This window comes from Schistocerca americana, chromosome 1, assembly GCF_021461395.2.
Source record: "Schistocerca americana isolate TAMUIC-IGC-003095 chromosome 1, iqSchAmer2.1, whole genome shotgun sequence".
NCBI classification, from domain to species: domain Eukaryota; kingdom Metazoa; phylum Arthropoda; class Insecta; order Orthoptera; family Acrididae; genus Schistocerca; species Schistocerca americana.
This window is the reverse complement of record NC_060119.1, coordinates 225,805,637-225,823,810: the sequence shown is the minus strand read 5'-3', so window position 1 is coordinate 225,823,810 and position 18,174 is coordinate 225,805,637. Positions and strand designations below refer to the sequence as shown.

Sequence of the window (18,174 nt, the reverse complement as noted above, 5' to 3'; positions counted from 1 at the left end):
TTGCCTCACGTGTTCCAACATTTTTACGGAATTCAAACTGATCTTCCCCGAGGTTGGCTTCTACCAGTTTTCCCATTCGTCTGTAAAGAATTTGTGGTAGTATTTTGCAGCCGTAGCTTATTAAACTGACAGTTCAGTAATTTTCACATCTGTCAACACCTGCTTTCTTTGAGATTGGAATCATTATATTCTTCTTGAAGTCTGAGGGTATTTCGCCTGTTTCATACATCTTGCTCACCAGATGGTAGAGTTTTGTTATGCCTGGCTCTACCAAGGCTGTCAGTAGTTCTAATGGAATGTTGTCTATTCCCGAGGCCTTGTTTCGACTTAGGTCTTTCAGTGCTCTGTCAAACTCTTCACGCAGTATCATATCTCCCATTTCATCTTCATCTACATTCTCTTCCATTTCCATAATATTGTCCTCAAGACCACCGCCCCTGTATAGACCCTCTATATACTCCTCCCCCCTTTCTGCTTTCCCTTCTTTGCTTAGAACTGGGTTTCAATCTGAACTCTTGATATTTCTGCTAGCGGTTCTCTTTTCTCCAAAGGTCTCTCTAATTTTCCTATAGGCAGTATCTATCTTAGCACTAGTGATATGCACCACTACATCCCTACATTTGTCCTCTAGCCATCCCTGCTTAGTCATTTTGTACTTCCTGTCGATCTCATTTTTGAGACGTTTGTATTCCTTTTTGCCTGCTTTGTTTACTGCATTTCTTTATTTTCTCCTTTCATCAATTAAATTAAATATCTCTTCTGGTACCCAACGATTTCTATTAGCCCTCGTCATTTTACCTACTTGATCCACTGCTACCTTCACTATTTCATCTCTCAAAGCTATCCATTCTTCTTCTACTGTATTTCTTTCCCACATTCTTGTCAATCGTTCCCTAATGCTGTCCCTGAAACTCTGTACATACCTCTGGTTTAGTCAGTTTATCCAGGTCCCATCTCCCCCCCCCCCCAGGGGGTCCAGAACTCTTTTGTGGATACGTGCGTAGCGAGCAGAGGACCCCGAGCTAATGTGGCCCTCCTTCCTTTCCGGGCTGCATAACTTCCTTTTCCGCATCCTTCCCTATCCCCCATCTTGGCCCCCCCTCCCCTCACCTCTGGCTCTTTCCTTCCCTTTCTCCCCCTCTGGGAGTATGGTTTGTGCCTATGTCCGGAGACGGACGCTCGTAAATGTAACGCATTCTTCTCCTTCTCTGCTTGTATGTCTTCATCCTTCCTTTGTCCTTTTCTTTTCCTTACCTCTTGTCTTTACCCTTTTCTCCGCTGTGGCGTTTGAGACCTCTCTTCTTTTCTTTCCTTTCCCTTTCTTTGTTTTTCCCTTTCTCTTTCTTCCTCCCTGTGCGTGTCTGAAGGCCGACCCACGCATTTTCGTGCGTAGCCGGTGACGGGGTAACGCGTAATTCCCCGCCCCGCGTAGACAGGTAGCACACGTACGTGCCCCCTGGTAACGGTCAGGCCCAGGGAGGGGTGATTACCCGAGCTGATACCTTCCGAAAGTGCCGATTGGTCCCTCCGTCCGTTTGTCCGGAGGTGTGACCTGAGGTGTGAACAATCGCCTAAGGCGGAAGTGCCCTCGGAGAGGGCCCCCACAAGGGAGGAGCGCGCCATCGGAGACGCCGGTAATCATGGGGGATTCTTCCGCAATGGTTTCCTCACCTTCCACTATGTCTGCTCACAAGCGTAAGTTCACTGAGTCTCAGCCACAGACAGTTCTTCCATCGTTGCCACAGTTCCTTGTTGTTTCTCGGTCTGACGAAGGTCACAACTTGTCCACGGTCAACCCTTTCATTATTCAGAAAGATGTCGACGCAATTGCAGGTCCTGTAAAGTCTTGTTCCAGATTACGGAATGGCACCTTGTAGTTAGAAACAGTCAGTGCCCTCCAGGCACAAAAATTGCTGCGTACTTCACTGCTCCACACTTTCCCTGTCCGGGTTGAAGCGCAACGCACTTTAAATTCCTCGCATGGAGTCGTTTATACACGCTCCCTCGATGGATTGTCTGACGAAGAAATTCAGCACTACCTGTCTGACCAGGGCTGTTCATAGTTATGAAAAGGGTTGACACGAACATCACACCAACCCGCACAGTCTTCTTGACATTTGACAAAGTTCAACTCCCATCGAAAATCAAAGCAGGCTATGAGATAATTTCCGTTCGCCCTTACGTCCCAAACCCTACGCGTTGCAATCGGTGTCAGCGGTTCAATCACACCAGCCAGTCCTGTTCCAATCCAGCCAAATGTGTTACGTGTGGCAAGGATGCCCATGAGGGTGCTTGTCCACCTCCATCCCCTCGCTGCATCAACTGTATGGATGACCACGTTGCTTCCTCTCGAGATTGCCCCGTTTTTAAAGACGAAAAGCTCATCCAGGAAATCAGAGTGAAGGAAAAGGTGTCGACCTTTGCTGCTCGAAAATTATTCGCCAGTCGAGAGCCCACCGTGCCTCAGACAGGAAAATGCAGCACTGCCCTTGCTTCTCCTCGGCCAACAAAGGAGGCGGCCACGCAGATTTGCGACCTCACCTTTAGTGCCACGGTCGTCAGATCGGCCAGCGCAAAGATCGCCCGTTCAACCTCACCACTTTCGCCTGCCCACTCCATGGCTCACCCTTCATCGGGATCTGCTAAATCTCGAGCCCAAAAGTCAGACACCAAGATTTCGAAAAAAGAGCATACTCGTGAAGATTTTTTACGTACCCCAACTTCACAACCATCGGTTCCTCCTCCATCTAAACATCATATTTCCAAGAAAGCTACTAAGAAACCCAGCTCATCTCCTTCTCCGCCAAGGCGTGTCCCATCTACAGCACCACCTGGCGGAAACCGCCCTCGGCCGTCTTCTGTGTCGCCAAGGCGCACTGCTGGCGGCCGATCAACCGGCCGATCGCTGGTGGCAGGAGCTGCTCGAGAACAACCTATGGATCAGGAACTTCTGCCTTCGGCTGAATGCCATTCCATGCTGTCGGTCGCAAGCTCTGAGCAGTCGATGAGTTGACAGCAACCTTGATCACATTCCTCCATTTTCTGTTCACCCTATGTCCATTATCCACTAGAATATCCGCGGCATTCGAGCCAATCGGGATTAATTGTCGATCCTCTTACGTTCCTACTCTCCGGTCATCTTCTGTCTTCAGGAAACAAAGCTGCGTCCCCATGACCGCTTTGTTCTCCCCCATTTTCAGTGCGTCCGATTTGATCTCCCTTCTGTTGAAGGCACTCCAGCCCATGGAGGACTCATGATTCTTCTCCATGATACTCTCCATTATCACCCAATCCACTTAAACACTTCCTTCCAAACTGTTGCTGTCCGTCTTTCCCTTTCTGGATACACCTTCTCTCTTTGTACTGTATACATTCCATCGTCCACACCAATGGCACGAGCTGATCTCCTTCATCTTCTTGGTCAGCTTCCACCCCCCTATTTGCTGGTTGGGGACTTCAATGCCCACCACCTGCTTTGGGGATCTCCACAGACTTGTCCACGTGGCTCACTATTACTAGACGTCTTCCACCAAGCGGATCTAGTTTGCCTCAACACTGGGGTCCCTACATTTTCGTCTGCCTCCACGACAAATTTCTCTCACTTGGACCTTTCGGTCGGTACTGTTCCGCTAGCTCGGCGCTTCGAATGGTTCGCCCTCGACGATACACACTCGAGTGACCACTTTCCATGTGTCCTTAGACTGCAGCCTCAACTGCCATATATGCGCCCGCAACGCTGGAAGTTTGCCCAAGCCGATTGGACACTTTTTTCGTCTCTAGCGACATTCGATGACCGTCAGTTTCCCAGCGTCGACGATGTCACACATATTACCGACGTTATTCTTACAGCTGCGGAACGTTCAATACCACGCACCTCCGAATTGCCCCGGCGCCCCTCAGTTCCTTGGTGGAACGAGGCGTGCCGTGACGCAATACGTGAGCGGCGACGTGCTCTTCGCGTTTTCCGCCACCATCCTACTTTGGCCAACTGTATCCGCTATAAGCAGTTCCGTGCGCGATGCCGTCGCGTCATCCGCGATAGCAAGAAGGCAAGCTGGAAATTCTTTATTAGCTCATTTAACACCTTCACTCCCTCCTCGGAAGTTTGGAGTCGGCTTCGACGGTTATCAGGCGCCCGTAGTTTCTCCCAGGTCTCTGGGCTCACTGTCGCGCGTGATACATTACTGGACCCCGTCGCAATTTCTAACTCATTGGGTCGGCACTTTGCTGAAATTTCGAGCTCTTCAAATTACCCGCCAGCGTTTCTCCCGAAGAAACGTGCAGCGGAAGTGCGACCTCTTGCTTTCTCCTCTCAAAATCGCGAAAGCTACAATACTGTTTTCTCCATGCGGGAACTCCAACATGCACTCTCTTCTTCTCGCTCCTCCGCCCCAGGACCGGATGGTATTCACGTCCAAATGTTGCTGCATTTACCAACCCATAGTCTGGGTTACCTCCTTCGCCTTTATAATCGAATTTGGACTGACAGTACTTTTCCCAGACGATGGCGGGAAGCTATCGTCGTTCCTGTTCCGAAACCTGGAAAGGACAAACATCTCCCCTCTAGCTATCGCCCCATTTCTCTCACGAGTAGTGTATGTAAGGTTTTGGAGCGTATGGTGAATTGCCGTTTACCTTGGTGGCTGGAGTCCCGAAGTCTTTTAACACCTGCCCAATGCGGATTCCGAAAGCATCGTTCTCCAGTTGACCATCTTGTTGCTCTCTCCACTTATATCATGAACAATTTTCTCCGGAAACGCCAAACAGTAGCAATATTTTTTGATCTGGAGAGAGCATACGATACCTGTTGGAGGACAGGCATCCTCCGCACACTGTTCTCTTGGGGCTTTCGAGGTCGGCTGCCCCTTTTTCTTCGCGAATTTATGGCAGAGCGCACATTTGGAGTGCGGGTGAACACTACTCTCTCACGTACTTTCTCCCAAGAAAACGGGGTACCCCAGAGCTCCGTGCTGAGTGTTGTACTGTTTGCCATTGCCATAAATCCAATTATGGATTGTCTCCTTCCTGATGTCTCGGGCTCCCTCTTTGTGGACGACCAGCCTCCTTGAATGACGTCTTCAAGGATGTCTCGATCGCCTCCACTCTTGGAGCATCGAAACCGGCTTCCGTTTTTCTCCCAGTAAGACCGTTTGTGTTAATTTTTGGCGACGTAAGGAGTTTCTTCCACCCTCCTTACATCTAGGACCTGTCAACCTTCCGTTTTCGGACGTCGCTAAATTCTTGGGTCTTATGTTTGACAGAAAACTGTGCTGGTCCTCCCACGTTTCCTATCTTTCGGCTCGCTGTCTGCGATCCCTCAACACCCTCCGTGTCCTGGATGGTACCTCCTGGGGAGCGGACCGAGTGGTCCTTCTCCGCCTCTATCGCGCCTTAGTGCGCTCGAAATTGGACTATGGAAGCATAGTTTACTCCTCTGCTCGGCCGTCTATTCTTCGGCGTCTCGACTCTATCCACCACCGTGGATTACGTTTAGTGTCTGGAGCTTTTTACACTAGCCCTGTGGAAAGCCTTTATGCTGAGACTGCTGAACCTCCGCTGTCCAATCGGCGAGCAGTCCTTCTGAGTCGTTATGCTAGCCATCTGTCTTCCATGCTTGCTAATCCAGCCCATGACATTTTTTTCGACGCCTCTTTTGATGTAGGGTATGCAGGCCGCCCCTCCTCCCTACTACCACCGGGAGTCCGCTTCCGTCAACTGCTCCATTCTCTTTCCTTCCGCTTTCCTAAAACCTTCTTGACAACTTGGGATACAGCACCGCCTTGGCTCCGTCCCCGGATCTGCCTGCTCCGTGACCTTTGTCAGTTTCCCAAGGATGGTACCCCTTCACTTGTTTATCGTCGGGCATTTTCTGCTCTATGTGCACAAATGACGGAAGCCACATTTATTTACACTGATGGCTCAAAAACATCGTTTGGTGTAGGGAGTGCCTATATTGTTGGCGTCACCCCAAACCAATTTCGGCTTCCCGACCAGCGTTCGGTGTATACTGCGGAGCTTTACGCTGTTCTCCAGGCTGTCCACTACATCCGCCGCCATCAGCGGATACAGTATGTTATCTGCTCAGACTCTCTCAGCTCTCTCCTCAGTCTCCAAGCTCTCTACCCTGTCCACCCTCTGGTCCACCGGATTCAGGACTGCCTCCACTTGCTCCACTTGGGGGGCGTCTCTGTGGCGTTCCTCTGGACCCCAGGACATGTTGGTATCTGTGGAAATGAGGCGGCCGATATGGCGGCCAGGGCTGCAGTCTCTCTTCTTCGGCCAGCTATTCAATCGATTCCCTTCGCCGATCTACGGAGCGTTTTATGTCGTCGTGTTGTTCTTTTATGGCACGCACATTGGTCGACACTTCCACATAAATTGCGGGACGTGAAAGCTCTTCCTTGTGCTTGGACCTCTTCCTCCCGAACGCGTCGTCGGGAGGAGGTAATTTTAACTCGACTCCGGATAGGGCACTGTCTTTTTAGCCATCGACATCTTTTAAGCGGCGATCCTCCCCCACTCAGTCCCCACTGCTCTCAGCTGTGGACGGTAAGACATCTTTTAATTGAGTGTCCCTATTTTACTCCGTTACGCGCCCGTCTACAGCTGTCGCCTGATATATCGTCAATTTTAGCAGATGACACGCGCTCGGCCGATCGCGTTCTCGAGTTTATTAGTGCCAGTGAAATGACGTCAGTCATTTGAAGCTTTTTTTGGGGACAACCAACCCCTTTCTGTAGTGGATTTTTAAGCCTTCCTTCTGCTTTTAGTTTCTCCAATTTTTTGAGTTTCGTTCTCATTGCTGCTGGTTTCCATTTTCGGTTTTTTACTGTTTCCTAAGTCACGGACCGGGCGCTAATGACCATAGCAGTTTTGCGCCCTAAAACAAAAAAAAAAACAAAAAAACAAAACAGATCCCATCTCCTTAAATTCCCCCTTTTTGCAGTTTCTTCAGTTTTAATCTACAGTTCATAACCAATAGATTGTGGTCAGAGTCCACATCTGCCCCTGGAAATGTCTTACAATTTAAAACCTGGTTCCTAAGTCTCTGTCTTACCATTATATAATCTACCTCAGTCCTTTCAGTATCTCCAGGGTTCTTCCATGTATACAACCTTCTTTCATGATTCTTGAACCAAGTGTTAGCTATGATTAACTTATGCTCTCTGCAAAATTCTACCAGGCGGCTTCCTCTTTCATTCCTTAGCCCCATTCCATATTCACCTAATACGACAATTAAGGTTTCGTCTCCCTTCACTATCTGAATAATTTCTTTTATCTCATCATACATTTCACCAATCTCTTCGTCATCTGCGGAGCTAGTTGGCATATAAATTTGTACTACTGTGGTAGGCGTGGGCTTCGTATCTATCTTGGCCACAGTAATGCGTCCACTATGCTGATTTTGTATTTTATGGGCTACAGAAGCAAATGACCGACGCGAATGTCGTTAACAGCACGTTATCGCCTGCAGCGCCTCTCCTGGGGTCGTGTCCATATCAATTTGATCCTAGACGACTGGAAACAGTTGCGTGGTCAGAAGAGTCCCGATGTCAGTGGGTAAGAGCTGTAGCGGTGTGTGTGTGTGTGTGTGTGTGTGTGTGTGTGTGTGTGTGTGTGTGTGTGTGTGTGTCGCAGACTTTACGAAACCATGGGCCCAGGTTGTCAACAAGGCACTGTGCAGGCTGGCGGTGGCTCTATAATGGTGTGAGCTGTGTTGCAACGAATGGGCTGGATCTTCTGGACCAATTGAACCGATTGTTGACTGGAAATAGTTATGTTCATCTACTTTAAGACCATTTACAGCCACTTATGATCTTCATGTTCCCGAACAGCGACGGAATTTTTGTGGGTGATGGAGCGCCATGTCGCCGGGCCACAGTTGTTCGCGATTGGTCTGAAGAACATTCCGGTCAATTCGAACCACCCAGATCCCCCGACATGAATTTCACCAAATATTTATGGGACATAATCGAGACGTCAGTCTGTGCACCAAATCCTGCACCGGCAAAACTTTAGCAATTATGGACGGCTGTATAAGCAGCGTGCCTCAGTATTTTTGCCGTGGACTTTCAACGACTTGAGTCCATGCCACGTCGAGTTGCTACCCTACGGAAGGCAAAAGCAGGTCAGATATGATATTAGGAGGTAAGCTGTGACTTCTGTCACATAACTGTAGTGCAATATAAAGAAAAGAAACGCCCTTGTCAGCTCGAGGTCCAAGGAAAAAAATCAGACGAGTGTTCGGTAGATAACACTGCATTAATTTTCGTCGCTATTCGAACTTGAATACAGTAGCTTGCTTTTAATTACTCATGTGTTAAATTTCAAATCAGATGGTGACAAAGGACAATAGTGTGTTACTAAAAGACTAGTGGAGGTGAATGTGAGAAAAATAATGTGTGTTCACATTTATCCGCTTTTTATATATACCAGCTTCCAACGACATTTTAGCCAGTGGAGCAATTTTGTTGTAAACGACGTAGATGATACGCTGATCACATCATACTTACCTGATATAGACGTGCAGCAACGCCTGAAATGTAAAAATTATACTGAACTTCTGCGAATATCAATATTAAAATTCATGCTGTAGCCAGCGACAAAAATGTCCTCCCTTCTCCTCTACACTTTCCGCCCTGTGAACTGCTATATTATTAGCTGTATGGTTGGCTCCCAGATTTTTCAGTCGTACTATCCCGGGCGTGATAAAAGTGGCATAAGTGACATAACAAGCTTACTGTCCCCACTGATGCCACGGCGTCATTCACTATCAGTACAATTTTTTTTGGTAAATTATTGAGTGAACATGTACCTTACATTGTCGTTTCTTCCGTAACAGTTTTCGTAGCACTGCCAGTATTTCTGCATTTAGGACCTGTTTCAAGCGAGCCGTAGTACAGCGGATCAGTACATCCTATGACGCATCAATAACATGCAGAACTAAGTTACAACAAGAGGGAAAAAGTGAGATTAGTGTAGTGTCATTTGGAGGGAAAAAGTGAGAACCCAGTGGCTTCATGGGGCTGGAAGAAGAAACCTCACACATTCCGAATAGTCGCAGTCAAACTGCGAAATGTGTTGTGTGACACTATTAGCATAGTTTGTCACTGAGTAAGCGGCTTATCAAATTTTATCGCGAGTACCAGGTCGCACAGCCACTGTTGATGCATGCAGCAGTGCTTTCCGCTTGCGAAGATAGCAGCGCTAAATGATAACACGATTGTTGCAGAGCGGGATCACACTTCGAACATAACACTCTGCCCATGTTTTATTCAAGTAGTTTCTTTTGTTTCTTGTTGTTGTTCACTTGAAAAGTAGCTATCAATAGCACAATTAATGAAATGTTTTTTTGCTGATGCACTCGGCCACCATAACTTTCACACTAGAGCGTAAAAAAAATATAACTTTCAAATTTACATAAAGCCCGCTAACGCGTGTATCTTAGAGAGCAATTGAAGAACTGTATAATGAAAATTATACTTTTTAACAAAACTGTATGTAATCCTCTTTTCTCGTTTCAGCGCCCGATAGAACCTCATACCACCATAGGGAGGACGCTGTTGACATACGGTGAGTACTTGAGTAATTTGTCACGTCTCTCTCTCTCTCTCTCTCTCTCTCTCTCTCTCTCTCTCTCTCTCTCTCTCTCTCTCTCTCTGGAAGCAGGGGGGGGGGGGAGAGAGAAGGCTTTTTTTAATTCTCTACTTAGCTGATGTTGAAGTATTGCGGTATTTGTTTCTGTCGCTGAGATCTGAGTAATAGCTTTGATTTGCTTCTGGAAAACAAAATAGGACAGTACGTGTGACACAAGGTCGATAACCAAAGTATGGTCAATGGTCACGTAAGATGTGACGTAGATCATGAATATTCGCAATATAACTTATTTAACAGGACTCATACACACACAAGAAAAAAATCAGGACAGTAGAATCTATTGTACGTATCACAACCTTATTTTCAGCGCTACACTGAGGAAACTGGCAATGCGTAGAGAACTTCTCTCCATCAATAATGAATGATTGGCTACGTTAAAGGACAGAGACACAGTCTGTTTTATCGCGTGATGTCGGCGAAATGATTTGTCGCTGATAAATCAACAGATTTCCGAGCGCCTTCAATAGGTTTTGTAGGGATGCAGTGGTTCGACAGTATCATGCAGGTCTTGAGTAATCCCACTGGGTGAATACGTCAAACATTAAGGCAGATTTCACGTGACCTTCCAGTATTTCCCAGCGGAGTTGACGCGATGGATGCCGATGGGAGACTGACGTGTGACACGTAGGTGAGTGCTTACTCTTCCCTGTCAGTGTTGCGTTTCGTGCTTTGTCGTTGTGTGTTCCGTGCTTTGTCGTTGTGCACAACCCTCTCGAGCAACTCACTGGCACGACTGTACTGGCGGGTCGTCCAGTGAGCGCGTTAGTGTTCGGTAGAACAAATGGTTTAGTTTTATCCCAACCATGAAACACAAGTTGCACTCGACGAGTTGTTTCTAATGCACTGTCTCTTCAACGATGCATGTAAGAAACCAATAAGCGCTCCTGCAATACGAGAATTCTCCCTTTACCGCGCATCCCTCACAAATTAATTATTTTTATCACAGCTCCGGCAATTCAGAGATGTCTGCGTTACAACCACATGGATAGAGAAGGTGTGACTGTCTTGTGATATATGCCTAGTTACTAGTTCGAAGGCGAACGTTGTAACGCCTCTCACCTGGACGAGTGTGGGGTATGTTGATAAACTGGTGTAGGCGCAGTCTGTTTTCTTTTGGATAGAGTTGCAGAGTAGTACTCTATATTTGTGTTATGGTCGGTTATGGAAATGAAACGAAGGAAGAGCGTAAAACCGATGCAGTTACGTACCCCACGTATGTCGATTTGCAAGAAGGAAATCAAATTTACATCCAAATCACTATAGTTTCAAAAGTGCTCATTCGGAGAGAGAGAGAGAGAGAGAGAGAGAGAGAGAGAGAGAGAGAGAGAGAGAGAGAGAGTTGGATTTGGATTGAATTCAGCATATTGAATGGTGATACACAGTATACGATTATACATCTTGGCACTCGCTAAGTCATGTGATAGAGAGAACGACTAGACAGAGATTAAAAGCGCGATTTCAAAGGAGAATGATCTTACTTTGTTGTTGATCGTCATACGATGACACAACAGGCGGATTAATGCGTGGAAATAGACGTTTTGACATGTTTACAGGAACTGATACAAGGAATTGCAGCAGCATTTTGACGTGGATCGAGTCAAAAGCTGCAGAATGCGTAGAGTTCGAAACACAAAATCCATTATTTGGGCTGTTCACAGTTTTCACCCTTTCGAACTGTATATTCGTAATTCTCTAATTACAATATGATTTTTGAGCAGAAAAAATAGCTATGGTGAATTTTTTTGTAGTATTCAACCAGTTACCATTTTGCAACAAAAGCAGCGATCGGTGGACTCACTAAGTTTTCTTTATTTGCTTATTTAATTTTGTATTTTAATTTTCGTTTTTTGAAACTGAGGGAGTCAAAATTTATCACTCTGTTAGATTTCTACGTTTATTACAGAAAATAATAGGAATAAAAAACCGAAAATCGATTATTTTCGAAACCTGTTATTTTGAGCGGCGTTAAGACAGGTTAAACTGGAGTGGAAGAACTGATATAACCGAAAACTGGTTGTTTCAGCGATATACGCCATGCCGTTCGCCTATCATCTCCCTCGCACTCGTCATTAACAGTTTAAAAAAAAAAAAAAGACAAAATGAAATAGAAAAGATATCTATAAATACCTAAAATTGCTTCAGTATCACACTTCCAGCATTGTGATGACGAGTCATGATATTCCTATAATTACGACTGGACGTCAAATCGTGACAAGCTGTATTCAGAAGCCGGCCGCTGTGACCGAGCGGTTCTAGGCGCTTCAGTCCGGAACCGCGCGACTGCTACGGTCGCAGGTTCGAATCCTGCCTCGGGCATGGATGTGTGTGATGTCCTTAGGTTAGTCAGGTTTAAGTAGTTCTAAATTCTAGGGGACTGAAGACCTCATATGTTAAGTCCCATAGTGCTCAGAGCCATTAGAACCCTTTTTTTTATGTATTCAGCATCTCGTCTGCCCCTCCAGATTTAGTTTCTCGTGGATCCGTAACTGGCATGTGATGTTTGGTGGAGTGATCCCTGCTTTCCTTTTTGAACTTGAACTTTCGCACTAATGACCTTGTTGTCGATCGTCGTTATATTTCGTGTGCGCTAGGACGCACAGCCCACGTCGTACGGTGGAGGAGGCGATACGGAAAGCGCCGCTTGACCTGGTGTCGGTGTTGCAGTGAGTGGTGGGTTGGGGTGAGGGTTCTCGTGCTGCGAGGCGGACGCCGTCAGCAGAGCCTGGACGACGCAGTTCTGACTCAGCCCGGCTCCCGCTGACGCTGCAGCCGCCACACAAGTGCGCCCTCCGCGTTCTCCCACCGTGATTCACTGCGGGCGGCTGGGCTCTGCCATAGGCCTGCCGGGAGCACTCATTACCTGGTCTGGTACATTGTGGAACATCGATTCATTCAACATGGGAAATTAATTTCCGTTTTATTTCCTTGCGAGATCTGAACTGTTGCGAGCTAAATATCAGCGTCTTCAGGTAGAGCTTTGTCAGAGTACATACCAAATTACACATACACTGAAAGAACAGAAGATTGCAACTCCAAACACTAATTAATAGAGTGTAATGAAATTTCTTAAATACACTTGTGCAGATAACATGTGATTAACATTGCAAAATCACAGGTTAGTACTGTACTAGCCATTAAAATGCAGATGTTAAACAGGTATTCATTGGACAAATATATCATACTAGAACTGACATGTGATTACATTTTCACGCAGTTTGGGTGCATAGATCCTGAGAAGTCAGTACCCAGAACAACCACCTCTGGTCGTAATAGCGGCCTTGATACGCCTGGGCATTGTGTCAAACAGAGCTTGGGTGGCGTGTACAGGTACAGCTGCCCATGCAGCTTCAACACGATACCACAGTTCATAAAGAGTAGTGACTGGCGTATTGTGACGAGCCAGTTGCTCGGCCACCATTGACCGGACATTGTCAATTGGTGAGAGATCTGGAGAATGTGCTGGCCAGGGTAGCAGTCGAACATTTTCTGTATCCAGAAAGGCCCATACAGAACATGCAACATGCGGTCGTGCATTATCCTGCTGAAATGTAGGGTTTCAGGGATCGAATGAAGGGTAGAGCCATGGGTTGTAACACATCTGAAATGTAACGTCCACTGTTGAAAGTACCGTCAATGCGAACAAGAGGTGACCGAGACGTGTAACCAATGGCACCCCATACCATCACACCGGGTGATACGCCAGTATGGCGATGACGAATACAACGCTTCCAATGTGCGTTCACGGCGATGTCGCGAAACACGCATGCGACCATCATCAAGCTGTAAACAGAACCTGGATTCATCCGAAAAAATGACGTTTTGCAATTCGTGCACCCAGGTTCGCTGTTGAGTACACCATCGCAGGCGCTTCTGTCTGTGATGCAGCGTCAAGGGTAACTGCAGCCATGGTCTCCGAGCTGATAGTCTATGCTGCTGCAAACGTCGCCGAACTGTTCGTGCAGATGGTTGTTGTCTTGCAAACGTCCCCATTTGTTGATTCAGGGATCGAGACGTGGCTGCACCATATTTTACAGCCATGCGGATAAGATGCCTGTCTTCTCGACTGCTAGTGATACTATGCCGTTGGGATCAAGCACGACGTTCCGTATTACCCTCCTGAACCCACCGATTCCATATTCTGCTAACAGTCATTGGATCTCGACCAACGCGAGCAGCAATGTCGCGATGCGATGAACCGCAATCGCGATAGGCTACAATCCGACCTTTATCAAAGAGTCGGAAACGTAATGGTACGCATTTCTCCTCTGTACATTGGGCATCACAACATCGTTTCACAAGGCAACACCGGTGAACTGCTGTTTGTGTATGAGAAATCGGTTGGAAACTTTCCTCATGTCAGCACGTTGTAGGTGTCGCCACCGGCGCCAACCTTGTGTGAATGCTCTGAAAAGCTAACCATTTGCATATCACAGCATCTTTCTTCCTGTCGGTTAAATTTCGCGTCTGTAGCACCTCATCTTGGCGGTGTACCAATTTTAATGGCCAGTAGTGTATAACGGCGACATAAGTCACTGCAAATATGCAGTGCTAGTACATTAATAAGCAGTGTAACCGCCAAATGTTGAATGCGAACATACAGGAATTGTGTTGTACAGATCCCGGATGTGAGTTTGTGCGATGGAGTTCCGTACCTGCTGCACTAGTTGGCCAGTACAGGGACGTTTAATGTTTGTGAATGACGCTGGAGTTGGCGTCTTATGATCTCACATAAGATCGATTGAAGATAGAGCAGGCCATGGCAACATATCGACACACTGTAGAGCATGTTGGGTTATAAAAGCGATATGTGGGCGAGAGTTATCGTGTTGGAAAACAGCTCCTGGACTGTTGTTCATGAATGGCAGCACAGCAGGTCGAATCTCCAGACTGGCGTGCAAATTTTCAGTCAGGGTGCTTGGGATAACCACGACAGTGCTACTGCTGTCGTTCGAAATCTCGCCCCAGACCATAACTCTAGACGCAGGTCCTGTGTGTCTAGCACGCAGACAGATTGGCTGCAGGCCCACGACTGGCCTCCTTCCAACCAACACACGGCCGTCACTGGCACCGAGGCAGAACCGACTTTCATTGGAAAACACACCAGACCTCCAAAACCTCACTCGAAGGAGCTCTCGCGTGACACCATTAAAGTGGTTTGGGGGTCAGAGGAATGCACGCTACAGGGCGTCTGGAGGGGAGCTGTCCTTGAAGTAACAGATTTGTAGCAGCGCGTTGTCACTGTGGTGCCAACTGATGCTCACATTGCCGCTGCAGATGCAGTACGATGCGCCGGAGCCGTACGCCGAGCCCGATGGTCTTCCCTCTCTGTAGTGCCACGTGGCCGTCCGGGGGCCGGTCGTCTTGCGAACGTACATTCTCGTAACCACCACTGTCAGAAATCGTGTGCAATGGTTACATCCTGCCAAGTCTTACTGCAGTATCGTGAACTGAACATCCTGCAACTCGTGACCCTATTACACGACCTCGTTCAAGCTCAGTGAGGTGTAGTTAATGGCATCTTTGTCGCCTTAAAAGCATTCTTGACTAACATCAACTCAGCACGCCGGCCGTAGTGGCCGAGCGGTTCTAGGCGCTTCAGTCCGGAACCGCGCGACTGCTACGGTCGCAGTTTCGAATCCTGCCTCGGGCATGGATGTGTGTGATGTCCTTAGGAGGTTTAAGTAGTTCTAAGCTCTAGGGGACTGATGACCTCAGATGTTAAGTCCCATAGTGCTCAGAGCCATTTGAACCAACTCACCACGTCCAATATCAAAGGTAACTATTGCTCACGACCATTACAAGGTGTATTTGAAGCAAAACTGACTTGCATACTCATAGTGGTTGTACTAGCGCCACTCTTATGCAACCGGTGTGAATTTTGGATAGGTACCGTGTTTCATATGTAGGAACGTCTAGCAACCTACGTTTCTGCCACAACTCCTCCTTGGTATTGCAGTTTTTTTTTTTTCGTCAATTGACATACATATGTATTCTGCAAGCTACCATATGCATGGCAGAGGGTACCTTGCAATGGTACTTGAATTACGTAACCATTACGGCACCTACCCTCAACCTCTCGATACTAGCAATATTCTACTGTGTTTCTGTAAAATAGTTAACATATTTCTGTGACAACATTCAGATTTGATTTCATTAATGTAGAGGTAATTTGATACATCGATATGTTTATATTGCAATGATATTATTCTTATGTGTATTTCTTTTCTCACTATGATCTTTGGCGTACTTGTCACTCTGATTTTTGGGCGCGTAAGCGGTTATTGGAGAGTCAAGTCTTGGTCGTCATGTTGAAAAGACGCAAATTGTAATCAGTTTATGAAATGTGAACTTTAACAGTGGGGAAGATATTTTCAAATATGTTTTATATTGTGAAGTGATATTTCAACAAAGGTTATGAAAAAGAAGTGTAACTTAAATTCGGAGTACTGATTACTTTTTTACATCACCATTGCCTTAACTTGCAAAAGTTTAATCTTCAAGAATGGTTTATGAAACACATCTATAAAACTTTTGAATATCGCAGAATAACACCTAGGCCTCTTTGCATCCGAGCTTGGAATCATCACCACCTAGATTTTCGACGATTGAGCCATGAATTCACAACGAGACCAGCGTGGGAAACACGAAAAGATGAGTGTCTAGTTTATCCATTATTTCACGAAATGACTTTATTAACTGTGCTCTAATGACACCTGCCACACAATATAACTTTGTTGTTGCCCGAAAATGCAATATTTAGCAGCGTGAGCAACACTACAATCATAATTAATTTTTGACCTTTGTTGTGGTAGGGTTGTTAGAACCTCGTGCCACAGTTATTGCCTCTCCTCTTCCACTCGCAAATGGGTCGAGGGAAAAATGACTGTATGCTTCCGTACGAATCCTGATTTGTTTCGTCGTCTTTGTTCTTACGCCAGATACACATTGAGTGGGCAAAAAATGTGGAAACACCACAAGCAAAACACATTGCCATGCCTAATACGGTGTAGGAAAACTGTTGGTCTTCAAAACAGCTTCCACTCGTTTCAGAACGGCTAAATAAATGTCCTGTACTGCTTTCAAGGGACTATTATACCATTCTTCTCGAAAAATAGTCACAAGTTCAGATAAAGATGATTCAGCTGGAGAGCGATCACGAACCCTTATCTCCAGAGTATACCACAAAGACTCAATAATATTGAGGCCTGGTAACTGTGCTCTACTCACAAAACCACTTCGGGACGACGAGAGCGGCTGGCCCTTGTGACCGAGCGGTTCTAGGCGCTTCAGTCCGGAACCGCCCTGCTGCTATGGTCGCAGGTTCGAATCCTGCCTCGGGCATGGATGTGTGTGATGTCCTTAGGTTAGTTAGGTTTAAGTAGGTCTTAGTTCTAGGGGATTGATGACCTCAGATCTTAACTCCCATACTGCTCAGAGCCATTTGAACCATTTTTTTTTTTTTTTTTTTTTTTTTTTTTTTTTTGACGACATGAGCCTTGCGAACAGTTGCCCTGTCGTCTTGGAACAGAGCGTCACCAATGGGGAATAAACATTGTGCCATGGGATGGACCTGGTCAGCCGAAGTGGTCTCACAATTTTTGGCAGTAATGCGACCTCCCGGAATAGCCATGAGGCCCTTAGAATACTGCGGTATGGCGCTCTATATCACCACCGGACCCCCGCTGTATTTCACGCCTGACACGTAAACTCGGCCAGAAGCTGGATACAAGACACGTCCGACCAAATGATCTTTCCTCATTGCTTCATAGTCGAGGATTTTGTGGCTTCGGTTTCACGTTTTCCTATTACGGGCCTTAGTATCACTGACGAGTGGTTTTAGAATTCCATTTCGCCCTATAATTTCCTGCTTATGGAGTTTGGTGCTGACAAGAGTTCCCGAGTGTGACATTCTACAGGGACTTCTATAGCTGTCGTCCTCTCAGTTTTCGTCACAATCCTCTCCAATAACCGTCTGTTACAATCACTCAACAGACACATTCGTCCTCGTTGTGACTTAGCGCATGGTGATATCCGCTCGCCCTATATAGGTATAAATTTTCGATACAGCGCCTCTTGAAAAACCAAATGCTTCGGGTCCCTTGGTCACGGAAGCACCTACCATACGAACACCAAAAAATTTCCCGCGCCGGTTTTCATCTAGCTCCGACAAAATGCTCTCTCAACTAGACACAACACTGTTCTGACAACTACTGACATTTGCAATGCACTGAAGACGCCGGTCCCATTCGTGGTCAAATACGAGAGCGCAATCCTTGGACTTGGCTAAGATCTACATTTACGTTGAAGCTGTATTTCTCGCGGTATTCCCATATTTTTGCCCAACCCCTGTATGGTGTCGGCACTAGGATCTTTCTGCAGTCTGTCGCAAATGCCGGTTCTGTAATCTTTCTCTATACTTAATGGAGTGCTTTGTGTATTCTGTCGAGTTATTGTTTCCATTATATGCGCACAAAAAGGAAACAACAACTTGACAAAACACCCAGAAGCACACCATTA

At 46.6% G+C, this 18,174-nt stretch overlaps 1 protein-coding gene across 7 annotated transcripts in view; it reads left to right on the top strand.

Annotated features, from left to right (window-relative positions):
* LOC124615282 (protein hu-li tai shao) overlaps nucleotides 1–18,174 on the top strand; it is a 444,989-nt gene that overhangs the window by 53,807 nt on the left and 373,008 nt on the right. For all 7 annotated transcript variants that reach the window (XM_047143165.1, XM_047143337.1, XM_047143425.1 and 4 more), the window contains exon 2: nucleotides 9,525–9,573. The gene's annotated coding sequence lies outside the window, so the exon portion shown is untranslated. The remainder of the gene's footprint in view (nucleotides 1–9,524; nucleotides 9,574–18,174) is intronic.